This window comes from Stylophora pistillata, chromosome 9 (assembly GCF_964205215.1).
Source record: "Stylophora pistillata chromosome 9, jaStyPist1.2, whole genome shotgun sequence".
NCBI classification, from domain to species: domain Eukaryota; kingdom Metazoa; phylum Cnidaria; class Anthozoa; order Scleractinia; family Pocilloporidae; genus Stylophora; species Stylophora pistillata.
In genome coordinates, this window is record NC_142527.1 from 12834137 (window position 1) to 12850200 (window position 16064).

General features: G+C 38.6%; 1 long non-coding RNA gene across 1 annotated transcript; it reads left to right on the top strand.

Annotated features, from left to right (window-relative positions):
- The first annotated feature begins 11847 nt into the window (after window positions 1-11847).
- Window positions 11848-13062, top strand: LOC111344165 (uncharacterized). Its single transcript, XR_002696131.2, has 2 exons — window positions 11848-12000; window positions 12738-13062. It is a non-coding gene; the product is annotated as an uncharacterized LOC111344165 (long non-coding RNA).
- The last annotated feature ends 3002 nt before the right edge of the window (window positions 13063-16064 follow it).

Here is a 16064-nt window from a genome sequence, read left to right on the forward strand (position 1 = left end):
GTTGAAGTCCTAAATGTACTAACTTTCCGAAATTATTTGCCTGACCATTTACTAATGCAGATTAAAAAAAACAAAACAAAAAAAAACTTGCGACTAGTTGTCGAAGAATCATAGCATGTAACTGAAAAACTTTAACCTTGGGATCCTAAAGTAGTCTATGAACTGAGGCAAATCCGAATTTGCGGTAGCATTGTAGAAGTTGGAAACGAACGATGTAGTTACTTTAATATTACCACTAATGTTGTTTACCCATTCAGACTGGAACGATCTAGAGCGTATGAAAGAAGTGAAGCGGAAACTGTTTCCAAACAGAACTCGTTAAGGTGGCTGAACATCGATCAGCGAACATTGATGTGCGGTTTTTTTAAATGTTTTTTGGATTTGTTGCATGCATTCCAGGATCAAGAGGACATAATTGTCCCCACTTATGTTATTATGCGATATAATTGAGCATTCCAGATGTATAAATCATTTCGCTGATCACCCTCCGTTGCGTACCGTCAAGAAACTTGAGGTAGGTATATAACAAAGTAGGTATATAACAAGACTAACCAATGCGTACGGAAACGGCATCTTTCTTGACAGGACAAGAAAGATCGCTACATGTCGTCGCTTTCTGATCGATGTCCCTTGTTAGTCCCTTTTTAAACAGTCCCAACAGAAAAGAGAAAGCAAATACCTTCACCAAATACCGAAACGATCGCTCAACCCGGAAAACAAAGACATTTTCCAACCTTTTCGCACAGTAAAAGAAATATCTCTCAAAGTCTAACTTAAAGTAGAGGCAAAGCGTTGCATTGAAGACCATTTAATGAGTTTTAAGAGTTAAAGACTAATACTGTGGGACTTTTCAAACGCCTTCAGCTGCCAATACTCCTGCGTCATCACTTTCCGATTTCTTCTAATATAATGTCCACCGCACCTTGTGGTATAATTTGGAAGACGCTGAGGAGAAATTAAAATACAATGTCCTATATATTGAGAAGAAAATGCAAAGAATACGCCTTTATCTGCCGTCGATTAACGAGTTGTATCCCAGAATACAGGCAATGTTGAAGTTTATGCAGATTCTGTTTGGACACAGTTTCTGCTTCAGTTCTTTCATACGGACCAGATCGTTCCAGTCTGAATGGGTAAACGACACTAGTGGTAATATTAAAGTACTACATCATTCGTTTCCAACCGCTACAATGCTTCCGCAAATTCGGATATTTCTTTTCATAAATTACTTTAGGATCAATAACAATAATAAGAATAACATTAATTTAATAGTTAATAATAATAATGATAATAATAATAATTTAATATTTTAATTAATAATTTAATATCGATCCCAAGGTTAAGAATTGTCAGTTTTCATGCCATGATTCTTCGACAACTAGTCGCAGGTTTTTTTTTTTTTTTTTTTTTTTAATCTGCACTGGTAAATGGTCAAACAAATAATTTCGTCTCGTCCGTCTCGTCTCCATTTCTAAATGTAAATGTGGGTGTTTTCCATGAAACGTGTTCGGCTGTTTTTAATTGCCGTGGCTCGTGAGAGTGAAAAGTTAAAATCCGTGAACTGTGAACGATATGCCAGTCATGATAAGTGAAACAAAGAATCTATTTTCCATTATTCGTGATTACTGAAAAGGAAACGCATTTTTTTCCGTGAAAATTTACTTGCCGAAAATATAAAATCTCTTGACCAAGCCTGTTCGGTCAAGATGGCCGGATTGGTCAGCGTTCTATAATTTTGAGATCTGTCAATTTGATGCCAAAAGCACATCGGTAGAAAGGTTTGTAGCCAATGCTTCTCGGCCTATCTCTCAAGCAAAAAAAACCCTGATGAAAATCAGCGAGTGAGCCCGCAATACGCCATACATTTTGTCCAGAAGATTCTCTGGTGCAATAGTTGTCGCTTTAACGTCTCAATGAGGATGTGCAAGCGCAGTTAAACTATTTCATGGGGGGCTTATTACATTTCGGACCAAATGGTATTACATTTAGGACTTCATTACATTTAGGAGGGTTAGTACATTCAAGACTTCAACATGTCGATCTAAAATTGTTTTGTTCTTTATAGAGGTTTTGTATGACTCGGACATGGCATTTATTTCAAATTTTTCCAAAATTCGAAGTTTAATGAGAGCACGACTTCAAAAAAGCACTGGTTTAGTTATTGAAAATCAATTTATTAATTCTCCTCATCAGACCATTACAAAATAGATAAATACTGGTGAACTATAGTCTCCTAAATCATCTAAAGCCAGCGCCACATAATAAACATATTTGTCATGTACTTCAAATTAATTGTATTAGCCTTCAAGAGAAACAAAAAATAACCGTCGAATAATAATATGCCCGAGCTCTGAAAAATCGACTTTAACGAGCTGGTTCCTCCAAATATCTAAATATTCAGACTCTCTTCCATGAACTGTAACTTTCACTGAGTGAAAAAAAAAACCGAATTTTTCAGTAGAAAAATACGCGCGAAATCCTGAAAGAATTGAGACTCAAACTCATATATATTCAATATTTTGAACCAAGTCTTACGTCTGTCTTAATCTATTTAAAGATTTTTATTAAATTTTCACCTCTAAATAAAAAAAAAATTGTATTGCGTCAGTCCTTTGTATATTATCAACATCACAGCCATGTCTGATATTCCCCTCTTTGCTTTAAGTTCATGAAATATTCTTTACATTTCTCTTCCGCATCGAAACCGAGGAAGTCGATCATTGAAAATTTAGTTCGCAAGGTTAATAGCGTCTTACCGATCTTTGTAATTTCCTGAGGCTAAACGTTCGTGCCCGGAGTGTTTAAATCGAATTGAAGCGGGGCGGTGCACATTATTCTCTCCTCCCCCAGCGGGTGAAAAATATTCAACAAATTAACCTGTTTACTGATATTCAATAAATAAGATGCTTCTGGAATTTTTAGTGACAATTTATAGCCTTAGAAGGTTTCAAGACCTAACCCCACATTAAGATGAATCTACGTAAGAACACGTCTATGCCTGGCTGTTTAGTTTTGCAGCCAGATCACGTAGCCTGGTAAAGATATCCCCGCTGTTAATTATTATTATTATTATTATTATTTTCCTCTTCTGGGGCGTCGACATATGAATCGTGTCTTATTTCATTCTTTTAATTATGTAGTATATTTTTCATTCTGTGGTTTGAGCCGAAAATAATCTTAATTGAGCAAAGAAAACGTTGCCGTTGGAAGCCATGAAATAATTATGGTGTTAGCATCATTCCGCAGGGAGCAAAAACACTACTAACACATGAATATATGAATAATGTTTTAGACGCCGAGATCTCGAGATGCAGGCGTGTTTGTCAAATTATTTAAAGTAACTGATTCACTTTATTTTAAGAAAATATGTTGCACATCTCTTTGAAAGAGAGAATTGTCAGACTGGAAGAGAAAATATCGATTTATATATCGTGTGAAAGGGCGTAAAATAATTTTCATCATTGCCGATAATGCCACCTTATCAGGGATTCTAATTTCTCAATATTTACTGAGGAAGATAAAAAAAGTGTATTTTGATACAGTCAGTGAATACCTGTCTAAAGAAACTTATAAGTCTGACCTTATAATCAAGATAATCATGATTGTGAAATACAACGTGTTTTTTATCATTATTTTCTTTCATCCGGTTCTAAATGTTGTAGTTTCCTCTTTAGAGCAGGGAAGCTGTCAGCGACAATCATGTCCCGAGAGATTTTCTACTGTCTTTTTTCTTTTCTTTAATAAAAAAACTCTAGATCAAAATTTGCCCCGATGAAACCACAAAGTATGAGTCTGAACGCGAGTTTAATAAAGGTTTTTCGAACATATGCCTGTAATAAGATTGAATGAAAGATGCAATTGTTGAAAGAGAGATTGAAAACAGACAATGTGATGTTTTTAGAAGCACGAACCCTTGTGGTCTCATGGAATAGTAGTGAATTTCAGCAAGAGGGCTGACGTCAGGGCTAAAATGACCTCTGATTTTATTTGTTCATCCTGTGATTCTCAAAATTACCCTTCAAGAAATAGCAACAAATTCCGTGTTCAAAACCGCGAATGCAAATATTTTCTACGAAACGCAAACCCATCTGAAAGAAGAACACTTTTAGCCGTTTGGCGTTAGCTTGATTAACCTCTCTGTTAAAAAAAAAAACGTAACACATCAGTCAGCTGTAATCTATGAATTTAGGGAGATTTTGTAAAATCCAACGGCAGTGATGTCAAAAAAGAGCTCTAATAATTGAACTGCGTGCGTCGTTATGGTAAACAATAACCATATCGTTTCATTTCCTGATTGCTGCTGTCGTATCTTTCAGTTTAGCCTCAGGGTACTCAGGAACTAACTCACGTTTTGTTGCTTATGTTAAGTGCGCGGCACCATTACAAGATAACTCATAATTATGACCGATAACATATTTTGGAGGGATCACCTTTAATGATATTCCATTAAGCACCATGATATTCCACTAGCACCCCGTATTGAGCACGTAATTAAATTTTATGAACCAATGAAAGCACATCGGTGAGTCAATTGATTTTATTGAAGGAAGTCTACCAGGTAAAAAGGCGACTATTTTCTATTTTGTGTGGTCTACAAAACCAATCTCCTGATGAAAGGTTCTTCAGTGAAAAAGCGATACTCATTTCCGCTTCTGTAATCTATGCGGAAAGGTTGGCTTAAAACCGGCTAGTTTACAGCACTTTTTATTACTTTGTTTCACACAAGGCGTCTAAAGGCTTCTCCTTGGATCTCAAATTAACGTATGTATGAAGGTTTAACTTGTTTACGTGCGTTTTATTAAGCTTTACAAGTCATATACAGTGACTTGAACTTGCATTTAAGATGAATTTGTGTCTGATGTTTGAGTGTAATAACTTAATCTTCGTTAGAGATTTGTGGGCGAGTCATTCCTCTCTTCTAATTAATTTACCAATTGACGTTTAAAATCGTTCATATTCGATTTTATCTTAAAGTGCTTCTTATCAAACCTTTTGAGCTCAACAAGGATCGAAAATCCTTTATAAGATTGTTGTTATCAACGGCAGGTGATAAGTAGTTAAGTCCTTGCAAAACGGAAAATTTTCAACCTATTTGGAAAATTGTTTTCGTTTATTAACTGCGGGCCTTTCTCCGTTCGACTTACAACATGAATCACGCATTTCAAGTTCTTGGTGTAACAATCGTTTCTTTTGCCTTGAATCGATAACGCGAGCCTGTTAGTTCAAGGGAACAAATACAAAGTACTTCACTGTTGGAAAGGTTGCCAGGTTATTGAAACTCCACGGGAGTTTAGAGGGCTCCCTCTGCTACCATGTTTACACGTCTCACTGACATTGAAGAAGACGTTTAAGAAATCTGCCACTGGGTTAGTAAAAGATGCCTAAATTTCAACAAGTCATGATTTGTTCTATCATTTATTTATCCGTTTGGAAAGGAAAAGTTTCATGTGAATCAAACTATAATTTCATGGTCCCTCTAAGCAATCGACTCAAGAGAAAAAGTAATAGTGGCCGCTTTTGAAGTTCTAATCAGCCCTAGTCTTAGGACAAGTTTGAACAAGGCTCGGCTATGCGCGACGTTGACTTCTGTTGATACAGTTGACCGTAGAGGCGCACGAAGGATTACACCCTTAAGACAATTAAATTTCTCAGCAGTAGCCCTTTGAATCAAACAAATTAAGGAATGTAGGCTAATTTCCTGGATACTCGAAAAGCCCAGCCAAAATCTGTTTTAACCGCAGAGGAAAACTTCATGCAGTTTGTATGTTAAATTTTCCGACTTCGGATCAAATGCATTCTGGGATCGTAACTTTCACACTTTTTGAATCTCGAGAACCGAGGCTAGCCTTATCCTCAGTTATAAGTATCACGTTATCTTGCAAACGTAAAAACATGTTTTTTTTTCTCGATTTTACTTAGAATACAGAGAGAAATATCTCTTGATAGCAGTTTGTGTAAAAATGTAAGATGTAATGTCCGGTAGTTTTTTTTTTGATACCCCTTTAACAACTGATTTACTGCGTATTCCAGTTAAGACAGGTTTACTTCTTTAACACATTTGCCTTGAGCGTTCCTTAATATTTCCAGGGCTTTGGAAGTTTTAGGAAAAAAACGCTATCATCATTTATGCCTTAGGTTAGGTTCATGATTTCGTTGGCGTCTAAACAAAAACTGTTTTTAAGTCGAAATTTCCCGGCCGAGCCAAGCGAGAAGTACAGGCAGGTCAAACCACCTAACTTTTCAAGTGCTTGACACAAGGTATCAAGGTTGAGCTCATGAAAAATTCGGCTTTTGACCTTGACCTATGAGATGCTGAGCATCCTACACATGTTCCTTGGTGAAATGAAATGACGCATAATGAACGTTACTTCAACTTGCAGGTGGCTTCACCGGCCATTCATCAATTTCTTATATGAGCATTCACTTATGTACTCTGGTTTGAAAACTCAAACTGGTTTCTGGTTTTAAACTATCATCTGCTTTCATCTATGTAACATTTGCAAATGAGTAGTAGAAGCCATTAATTCAGTGTTAACTCAATGAAGGTTAAAATTGATAAAGGCTGATAGTTTCGAAAGAAACTGTTTGGAGCTGCGTCGGTGGGAGTAACGAAATAATTTGGATATATCAACAAAGTTGAAATGGTAAATTGGCCACCGTAATGATTACAAAAGCTGACGTTTCGAGCGTTAGCCCTTCGTCGGAGCGAATAGAGGAATTGTGGGTTGTGTGTGCTTTTAAAGGCAGAAAATGGAGCTACGTTATTGGTGGGTGCATGGCAACGAGAAAAACATGAATAAATTAGTGGAATGAAAAGCGTTATTGATCCCTGTGGGATTTAGACTGCCGGTTTGAAAGATGAGCTTTTGTTCAAGATTTTTACGGCTTTCCGTGCCACCTAAGTGCAAGGAAAGACCGCAGATTGCCATATGTTGCTTAGAATGATTGGGTAAATTAAAAATGTCTAGCGACTGGTTTCGATGTGTCCTTGTCATTCCTTTCCACGTCTCGAAGGTGTTCTCGGAATCGGTCACCTAGTCTTCTGCCTCTTTCGCCGATGTATATCTTTTTGCAATAAGTGCAAGTTATGCAATAGATTACATTAGCGGAGGTGCACGTGAAGTGATCGGTGATCTTAATGGATCGTTTAGGTCCCGATATTTTATCAGTGTTGTGAATGAAAGGACACGTTTTGCATCGTGCACGAGCGCATTTAAAAGTGCCTGGTTGCTCATTAGTCTGAAAAGAACTTCTGACCAAAAAATTGCCTAAGTTTTTGTCGCGTTTGAATGAAATGAGCGGAGGCTGCGAAAAGATAGTGCCTGTCTCTGGATCGTTTTGAAGTAATTTGAAGTTTTTAAGAATGATGGATTTAACTGAGTGGTTGTGAGGGTGAAACGTGAGAGTGAATGGAATGCGGTCGGAATCTTCCTTATGCGACTACAAACGTCGCATAAGCACTACAAACGTCGCGTCAGCACTACAAACGTCGCATAAGGAAGATTCCGACCGCATTCCATTCACTCTCACGTTTCACCCTCACAACCACTCAGTTAAATCCATCATTCTTAAAAACTTCAAATTACTTCAAAACGATCCAGAGACAGGCACTATCTTTTCGCAGCCTCCGCTCATTTCATTCAAACGCGACAAAAACTTAGGCAATTTTTTGGTCAGAAGTTCTTTTCAGACTAATGAGCAACCAGGCACTTTTAAATGCGCTCGTGCACGATGCAAAACGTGTCCTTTCATTCACAACACTGATAAAATATCGGGACCTAAACGATCCATTAAGATCACCGATCACTTCACGTGCACCTCCGCTAATGTAATCTATTGCATAACTTGCACTTATTGCAAAAAGATATACATCGGCGAAAGAGGCAGAAGACTAGGTGACCGATTCCGAGAACACCTTCGAGACGTGGAAAGGAATGACAAGGACACATCGAAACCAGTCGCTAGACATTTTTAATTTACCCAATCATTCTAAGCAACATATGGCAATCTGCGGTCTTTCCTTGCACTTAGGTGGCACGGAAAGCCGTAAAAATCTTGAACAAAAGCTCATCTTTCAAACCGGCAGTCTAAATCCCACAGGGATCAATAACGCTTTTCATTCCACTAATTTATTCATGTTTTTCTCGTTGCCATGCACCCACCAATAACGTAGCTCCATTTTCTGCCTTTAAAAGCACACACAACCCACAATTCCTCTATTCGCTCCGACGAAGGGCTAACGCTCGAAACGTCAGCTTTTGTAATCATTACGGTGGCCAATTTACCATTTCAACTTTGTTGATATATCCAAATTAGAAGGTTAAAATTGACTAAGCTCTCCACTTTCCCCGTCAAATCACCGTCGCACTTACAAGAATTCAGGTCTCTGAACACTCCTCTATTTCCGATGTGCTGGAAAATTGGAAGGAAATTTACAGGAAGAAGTAGCGCCTTAAGTCGGGGAAGTTAAAACAGTAGTAGCTATAACTAGTGTCGCTATTCACCAGGAAAACTTTCGAGGCTTAACAAAGCTAGTGCGCTGTAAATTATTTGCCACTTAAGACCACGATCTTAAAAAGTAGTTTATTTCTCCTTTCCTCTTTAGGGAGAGAAACATGGGATTCTGGTCGCTTGTTCTTCTTAACGTCTCTTTAATTTTGATGACTACCACTGGTGAATTGTTAGGAAAAGAAAACGAAGAGCCATGGGATCGGGCTGAAATGCGTGCCCTTACACCCAAGGACCTTAGTGAACGCAGACCGTGTATCTCGTGGCAATGCAAGAGGGAAATGTTACTGCAAAAAAATACCTTTCTAAACTTCCTCAGAGGTGGCGGATCCACAGATAAGAAATCCAGTGTATATGGTGCAGAAGAAGAGCCTTGCATTAGTTGGGAATGTAGACGAAAACGACGGGAGGTCAGCGGTGTCCCACAACAGGATAGACCCAAACCAGGACCTGAAGACGTCCCGTGCCTCACAAGAGACTGTCGAACTGGAAAGAGAAGCACTGTTGAAGATTCTGCTCTGAAAGGAAAATTCCGCTTCTCTCGTTCAGTTCCTGCGAAACCTCAAAACCAACAAAGCTGTCTCTCCTGGTTCTGTCAGAATGGGAAACGGCAGGCGGAAGGCGGTGCAAATAAATTCCAATAGGTAAGGAAGGTGCTAGGGTGGGGGGGGGGGAGGGAGGGTGGGGCATCAAAGGGAATCTTAGAGGGGTAAGCTGTGAAGCCTTGGCCTTCAAACCCGGATACTGTTTGAGACGAGATCGGTTCGTGACAAAGATTCTTTATGAATATTTTACCATGTTAGAAGGTCTAAAGAAGCCGAAAATGCGGTCAGTGTCGTATTCTTATATATTATTAAAAAGGTAGAGATAAAATTATATGGTTTATAGAGTATACTCGTTGTCTCAACTAACAATATTCTCTTATCCACAGATCTGAAGTCAACTGACCTCTGGCCAACCTGAGAATCTTCTCCAAATACTTCAGTTAACTAGAATCGCTTACTACGAGTTTTAATCACTTATAGCTGGTAAAAAATAAGTTAGGAGGAACCTAAACCCGCGTTAGAGAGACGCTTTCAATTTGCTAATCTAACCCTATCTGGCTAAAGCCGGCTCATAAATTGTGTGTTTTTATCTTTGCTTTATATTTTCCTGTGGGAACTAGTCAAAAAAAATTTTGCTAATTGTGCACTTATGATAAATAAAATTTAAGCACGATAATGATCACGATCCTTTGGCTGTGCCTTTCTTCCGAGCTGGTAGGTGGTAATTAAAAAGGAATTCCATTACAAAAACGAAAAGAGAGCTCCTCCGCCCAAAGTCCCAATTTGCACCTCATTCATTTTTCCTCTGGGATTGTAAATTTCAAAGAATCAAATTCTGAATCTGGTTTTTCCCATTCCTTTATATGAATCACACTGCAACGACTGAACATGACCGAGTAATACTGGGTATTTCAAGTTGGGATTGATTTTCCATTTACGTGCCGAGTATGTATTTTCGCACGATTCGTGGTCACCTCCGTAAACTTTCCTCTTGACTAGGTTTTGTAGAAGGTCTGGGTCTAGGTCTTGTACTAGCTCTTGTTCTAGTTCTAGGTCCAGGTCTAGGTCTTGCACTGGTTCTAGGTCTAGGTCTTGCACTAGGTCTAGGTCCAAGTCTTATACTAGTTCTAGGTCTAGGTCTAAATCGTGGACCAGTTCTAGCTCTCGGTCTAAGTCTTGTACGAGGTGTAGGTCTAGGTCTTGTATCAGGTCTAGTTCTCGGTCCTGTCACTTGGTAGTTCTAGGTCTAGGTCTCGTCTTAGTTCTTGGTACGCCTTTTATTAGTTCTAATTCTAGTTCTAGATCTACGTCTAGAACTAGTTCCAGGTCTAAGTCTAGGTCTTGGACTAGCTCTCGGTCTAAGTCTTGTACTAGGTGTCGGTCTAGGTCTTGAACCAGGATATTTCCCAACGTCAAATCGCAAAACCAAAACGAAAAACACTCAAGGTAGGACCTTTTTGAACACAGTATCAGCCAGGACGAAACTCTTAAAATCATGGAAACTCCACATGTGAGCCTCGACGTGAAGTATTCGACCTAGATTCCTTTATTCCCGTCGGAATATTACAAACGCAAGAAATTTAGAAACAAACGCACAATTTAATTTTTCTTAAATTTCCATTTCATTTTAGTACGTAGTCAAGATTTCTCACTTAGACAACAATAATACTCTAATTTGAATTCGTTATAGCTTCCTTTTCGAAAAGTTGGTTTAATTTGAGGCAGAAAATTAATGCCTTCTTGAGACGAGTTGTTGCACATATGGCATTTACTTTGGGCTGAAGAAAGATTGATATGAACAATGTTGCAAGGCTGAATGTCGGGTAAAGACTAATTTGATTATTAAATTTCATTACCGGTATTTTATCACCTGACACATCGCTGTGGAAGATGTGCGATGTCTGTTTTTGTTCCTGTCAATAGTCAATAAAGATTGTAGCATAGGAAAGAGTGATGAATTTTAAGCTCGCTGGTTAGGAAAGAACGAAGCTTTTTCTTCATGTCAAAAAAAATAAATAATCATCTTTTTAAAACCTTGTAAAAGAAATTCTAAGATTTGAGTTTCTTGCATCATTGAATAACTTCCGCTTGTTCAAAGATTAATTTCATCGCTTTACTTGTGAAATTGATTTCAACCATGTTTCACGCTGTGAATTTCGACCTCGATGATGACTTCTCATCCAGATGGTGAGCAATATCATTCCCTTTTGTTCGAGAAAATTACTTTTTACCTCAGAAAAGTAAAAAACTATTCATGAATGTGGGAATCTTCAATCAACCTTGTCACAACCTGTTTTGTTCTCAACAGAACTATTTTCGACTTCCACTCTTGAAATAGCACACAGAGAAATCAGTGATAAAAGTGATTTTAAATTATGATGTTTAACACCCATGGAAACCCAAAGATATTTCTAATTCCGGATGTTTCAATATATCTATCATCTTCACCTTCTTCAGTGTAACAGTCCGCCCATCAAATCTGTTAATTCATGATCGCGTGTGGTCTTAATTGCTCCTTCGAATTGCTCTTTAAAGTCTTTAACTGGAGCGGTAGAAATGCCCGAAAACAAAAATATGTTTCTTTTTTGCGACTCAAAAATTATAAAATTCTCATTGACACAAATTTACCAATGGTTGTTTTGAATAGGCAACATCTATAAAGCAAATGAAGGACGATTTGCTACATCTATAAATTTCATGGATTGATTCCTTGCTTAGAAAGGGAAATAAGTTTGATGTCTGCACTTCCTTCCGTTGTATCCGCACCCAACCTTTAGGATCATTGCTTGCTGCAGGCGGTGGAAGGTTGATTGGTTTCCGTAAATCTAATCAGATTCAGTTTATCACCTTAAAAGTCGATCACAGAAATGAAGGCTTGTCCAAAATCCTGTGTTTGGCGTGGAAAGAGGGTTGCTTCAAAGAAAAAGGAGGAATTCTACTTATTAAGGTAAGACAGATAAACAGACAGATTTATTCTGATTGAAACGATTGGAAACGAGCTATCCCTTAGTTTCTTCCCCGGACAATTGCAAAAGCCATGGAATTAATTTCTTTTATTCTGCAAACAATTGCGAAACTTTCCTCTCTTCTGTGATTTAAAATACGGACTGAGCTCCTCCTTTTACATCAAAAGAAAACATATACCAAACTCGTTTTTCCTAAGAAATTCGTAAGAATTCCGGAATCTCAGATATACGTTTATTAGGAAAACTAAACTGTTTCATCAAAAGAAAATATATACCAAACTTGTTTTTCCTAAGAAATTCGTAAAAATTTCAGAATTTTAGATATACGTTTATAAGAAAACCAAACTGTTCTTTTGATTAAGATGTGCCTGGACCACTAGCATTTCTGCCAGCTTTATTATGATTAGAAGTGAGGCATAGCAATCAAAAATAAAAGAAATTTAATCACCGAGCAGACGCTCGCAGTGTTCGATGGACTGAGAATACTAAGATGAGCCCTCCTGTGCACCATTTTCAGCTTCATCTGACGAGTCCAGATACCTGGTCGAACAAACTATGGTCTCAACTGAGAATGTTTCATGATCTCTCTAAAAGTTTCGTGATTTCATAACCAAAACCAGTTTAACGATTCCATCATTGATTTTAAATGACTTCACCTATAAGCTGTTCAAAACATAACATAAGTCGAATCGGTCAACTGATCGAATAATCATTTCAGATGTCCCAGGCCTTTGTTGTTACTTTGGTTCTGCTGTTGACTACCTATGCTGCTGTGTCACTTCCAGTTGACCATCCACAGCCTGGGTACGACAATTACATGGCACGTGACTACCGAGAGAACAAGAGAGATTTCCGTGGTCCCCCAGAGGGACCACGAAGGGGAAGGCGAGGTTACCTCGACGATTCTTATGTGTACGCCCCAGATACCGAGAAAGCAGCTGATTATGAGCCTGTCAGCTCGTAGAGAGAAGGCTACATTACCGAAGTAACTCATAGAATCAAGGACTTACAAGATGAAATAAACTAACGTCGCTGATTTTAAATGTGCACAACCTCATTAACTTGTAACTTGTATTTTTATATGACTGGCCCAGCAATCGAGCGAGAACAAAAAATCTCTTGTTCTAATTGGCTTACCGAGCGTGAAAAGTAGGATCAACTTGCCTGCTCGGGATTGCCTACTCGGGATTGCTTGCGCGGGATCGCCCGCTTGATCCCTCGTAAGACAAAAAAGGTTCGGATTCAGTTACTTAATAACCTCTGGGCGAGATGTTTTTGTGAACAAAAAAACACTTTGTTTCGTAATGCTCACAATTAGATTACAAAGTACGTAATTATTTGTTGAAACCTAACCATTAACACTATAGAGGACGACAATAAGAGCCAATTTATCGCAAGACCAAATTCGACTCCACCTACACCCTAAAACCATCTAATTGTAAAATTTCTAACTCAGCCACGACCTTCAAGTCGCGTAACGAATTCAGACTTGCTGCGGGTGGACGGGAAAGAGGTGGAAAGGAAAATGGAAGGGGTAGAGGGAAGAAGACGGGAGAACATAGGGCACCAGTGACTCACCTCTACGCGTATACGCCAATATCTTTCCACGTCCCTCCAAAAGTATTTTTTTGTTGTTGTACATATAGCGATTAAGGTTCAAATCTTCTCTTCACTAATTTACCCCTTTGACTCCCATAAGTGACCAAATCAGAATTTCTCCTTACAATGCCAAAACAATATCAAGAGAACTAGTGATGGGAATAAAGAAAAGTAGCAACAAGGAGATTATTAGTTGATCAGGTGACGAATTCTCCGACGTAACATCATAAGAATTCTACGAGAGACAGCAGAGTGATCTCGGGAGTGAAAGGGTGACTCCTAATAGTGATAAGCATCACGGAGAATCATGAACTAAGGTTAAATAAGCATCACGGAGAATCACGCACTAAGATTAGATAAGCATCACAAAGAATCACGCACTAAGGTTAGATGAGCATCACGGAGAATCACGCAGTAAGGTTAGATAAGCATCACGGAGAATCACGCACTAAGGTTGGATAAGCAGCACGGAGAATCACGTACTAAGGTTAGATTACAGGAAATGATCACCAACTAGAGAAGCTCTTGATTGTGCAACAACTTCTCGTTGTAAACACTCTTGGAAATGAATAGAGAACAATCAGGAGAATATGCATACTGATGTTGGGGTGCATATGTAAAAGGTTAATATGCATACTGATGTTGGGGTGCATATGTAAAGGATTAATATGCATACTGATGTTGGGGTGCATATGTAAAGGGTTAATTCGAGATTCTTAAATCTAATTCAATTCTCAAGATTCAGATTATTACCTATCAATAAATAAATATATAAATAAATGAAAATTCATACAGCGCCCTATCCAAAAGCTCTAAGGCGCTTCACAATCAAGGTAAAAAGTAAAAATAATAATCAAACATAATCATTCCTTAAAATAACGCTTAAAAAGATAAGTTTTAAGATTGCGCTGAAGAGCGTCAAGGTCTACACTACATTTTATGGTTTCGGGAATGTCATTCCACAGCTTAGGTGCAGAGACAGAAAAGGCGCGATCGCCATAAGATTTCAACTCGGAGCGAGGAATCACTAACAGGTTCCTACTCGATGATCGTAAAGACCTAGTAGGCTTATATAAGTTTCTAACGAGTCGCTGATATACCTAGGGCATAAATTATTTAAAGCTTTAAAAGTAAAAAATAAGATTTTAAAAATAATCCTCTGCTCCACGGGGAGCCAGTGCAGTTCCTTCAGTAAAGGAGTAACGTGATCATGCTTGCGACCACACAAGATTAGCCGTGCCGCACAATTCTGGGCTAATTGCAATCTATGAACTAAATGTTTCGAAAGATCATATAACAGAGAATTACAGTTGTCTAATCTGCATGTAACGAAGGCGTGTACTAACGCCGCTTAGTACTACTAACTGACAAAAACTTCCTAATCCGAGAAATATTCCGGGTGTGAAAAAATGCAGATTTACAAATAGCAGACTGGACTTGACGTTCCATATTTAACTTATTGTCAAAGATTACATCTGTGTTCCTGGCAGAGTGCGAAGGCTGTATAACAGATCCATCAATCGCTGTAAAAGAAGGAAGCTGAGAAGCAGACAGATTGCCCGATCCGATGACCAAAAGCTCAGTCTTATCAACGTTGAGTTTAAGTTTGTTCAATGACATCCAAGTTCCAATATCTTGTTGGGCAGGCTTCGATTCTCGCAGTGATAACTGATGAAACCGAGTCAAGCGAAAAAATAAATCTGACAGTCATCCGCATAGAAATAGAAGTTCATGTCATGTCTTCTTATAAGAGGATACGTATACAATAAATACAAAGTCGGACCCAGAACAGATCCCTGGGGAACTCCAAACATCAGATCAGAGTGAGAGGAATTTGAAAGTTTTGTCAGGGAAGCTATCAAGCGTTTAAAACCCAATAAAGCTACTGGGTTAGATAAAATCAGTGCCCGCCTGCTTAAGGACTCTGGACATATTATTGCGCCTTCGTTGACGTCACTATTCAATCTATCGCTACAAACAGGAACTTTTCCTTCTGTTTGGAAAAACGCGAGGGTCATACCCCTTTTTAAGAAAGGTGACAAACAGGACGCGTCCAACTACAGGCCGATCTCAGTACTGCCAACGTTAAGTAAGATCTTAGAAAATGCTGTTCACACTCAATTCTATGGCTACCTAACAGAGAATAACCTAATCTCGTCAAAACAGTTTGGTTTTCGACTGAAATCCTCGACTGTCACAGCTTCTGCACAGTTTATTGATCAGTTACTCCTCGGCATGGACAACGTCACTGTTACAGGGACCGTCTTTTTAGATCTGACAAAGGCGTTCGACACCGTGAATCACTCCATCCTGCTACGTAAACTGTTTCGCTTTGGTCTGGATGATACAGCACAGAACTGGTTTGATTCTTTCCTTTCCAACAGAAACCAAGTTACTTGCTGTGGCAGAGCTCAATCTGACCCAGACACAGTATCTGTCGGAGTTG